Genomic DNA, 2,122 nt, shown 5'->3' with positions numbered 1-2,122 from the left:
ATCGAAATGGCACGCTCCCAGAGAAGCCAATCGACAGGACTTCTCAAAGATCAGTCAAGAACACTTTCTCCCCAAGCCCCTGTACCACACGACCCATATTGTTCTCAGTACAACAACTACTGCCCCTTTGTAATAACAGTGAATGTGTCATCGAAAAGTTTATTTGATTTATCCTACACCTCCTTGAAGATGCGAAAACACAGCCGCAAGTAACTTGGCAGATACAGTGTATAGCACTCCGTCGTCAGACCACAAGTAGCCCATCGGGACCATCGGACCGCCGTGTCATCCTCACTGAGGATGCGTATAGGGGCGTGTGGTCAGCACACCGCACTCCCGATCGTTACGATAGTTTTCTTTGATCGGAGCCGCTACTATTTGGTCGAGTACCTCCTCAGTTGGCATCACGAGGCTGAGTGCACCCCGAAAAATGGCAACAGGGCATGGCGGCCCGGATGGTCACCCATCCTAGTGCCGGCCACGCCCGACAGCGCTTAACTCCGGTGATCTGACGGGAACCGGTGTATCCACTGCGGCAAGGCCGTTGCCGAGATACAGTGTATACGACAACAAAATTATTAAAGATCCTCCTAACATCAAGCAGCTGTGATGGGATTTAGGATCCTTCAATGGAATGGGTGGTTGCGTAATCGAACACGAACTTCGAACGCGGAAGACAGCAGTAGCAGACATTACTGGGACATGGTTTCAACCAGATACCGTCGTCTGTCTTCGAGGACAGGATATAAGAGAAACTGCACTCTTAATCAATAATGTGCAGTATCATATCCCAATAATGATATCCCATGAGTCTATATACACCTTTCAAGCCACAGCTGTCAGGATGTCGTCTCCATCTACAGCCGGCCGCGGCCGTTTATTCCCCTCGAAGAGTGGTACGCCTTGGCGCAGCAGTCGGAACCACCATTCACATTTTGTGGAAAATGGGCGCAGCAGATTGCAGGAATGTACATTTAAGGATAGATTGGGTGACGGGGCCCTTCAGATTTCCGACGAGTTCAACTTTATCGTCCTAAATTATGGATGCCTACGTTACTTCCATTACCAGGACAGAGAACCTCATCCGTCGACTTGACCTTGTTTTCGGCGTCCATTTCTTCGCTTTTTGCATGGACTACTTTACCATTCCTTAAGAGGTCCAACCATTACGCTCTTCTTATATCAAAGTTCACTCTGGCATTTATCATGGTCTAGTGCAGAGAAATAATGGATGCACAACTTCGTTCGATCCTCACCATGGGGTCCTCTCAAAAAAGGTACCTTATCTCTAGGAATCATATCAATGTAGTGACATGGCGTTCTATTCCACAGAAGAGAGTGATATCGGGCACCACCCGATAGCCGGTTTCCTGGTGGGACGAACAACGTTAGCGTCGGGTGGCGCAAAGGAGGCTCGCTTGTGCTCTATTTAAATAACACATTACATGGATGAACTGTGTCGACTGCAAACGAACGGATCTAGCTAGTAAGCGCATTCTCAAGGTTCAAATGGTCCAAATGGCTCTGAGCACTATGGGACTTAACATCTATGGTCATCAGTCCCCTAGAACTTAGAACTACTTAAACGTAACTAACCTAAGGAAATCACACAACACCCAGTCATCACGAGGCAGAGAAAATCCCTGACCCTGCCGGGAATCGAACCCGGGAACCCGGGAACCCGGGCGCGGGAAGCGAGAACGCTACCTCATGACCACGAGCCATTCTCAAGGCCTCTAAGAAAGGACACTGGTTGAAACTATGCATGAACACCCATATCTAGTGGATTTGTGCAATGGTTTCCTCGCTCAAATGGGAACCAGATCCTCCCATACGGTTTCACACCTTGACAGACGAGTATGCCGGCATTAAAGCACCTCTTACCGCAATGCTAGAACCCACTGACACCATAGCGACCGTTACCGCTAACACTCTTCGAGTTGCTTTAACTACACCTTTCTCTCCCTTCATACTCCATAGGCCTCTGACGTACTGAACGGACACATCACCCAGATACGACCAGACCCATTACTCCATGATCAACAGTTGTCCGACAACGCAAAACGCGTAAGCATCTCCAGTGCCATTTCTAAGGGCGGGAACGTTCCAGCAAATTGGATGA

At 48.8% G+C, this 2,122-nt stretch overlaps 1 pseudogene; it reads right to left on the bottom strand.

The window, feature by feature from the left end:
* Positions 1 to 431: 431 nt before the first annotated feature.
* LOC126459731 (5S ribosomal RNA) lies at positions 432 to 549 on the bottom strand (annotated as a pseudogene).
* Positions 550 to 2,122: the final 1,573 nt, after the last annotated feature.

The sequence above is a fragment of the Schistocerca serialis genome, chromosome 2, assembly GCF_023864345.2.
Source record: "Schistocerca serialis cubense isolate TAMUIC-IGC-003099 chromosome 2, iqSchSeri2.2, whole genome shotgun sequence".
Classification (NCBI taxonomy): Eukaryota; Metazoa; Arthropoda; class Insecta; order Orthoptera; family Acrididae; genus Schistocerca; species Schistocerca serialis.
This window is presented reverse-complemented; position numbering and strand designations above follow the sequence as displayed.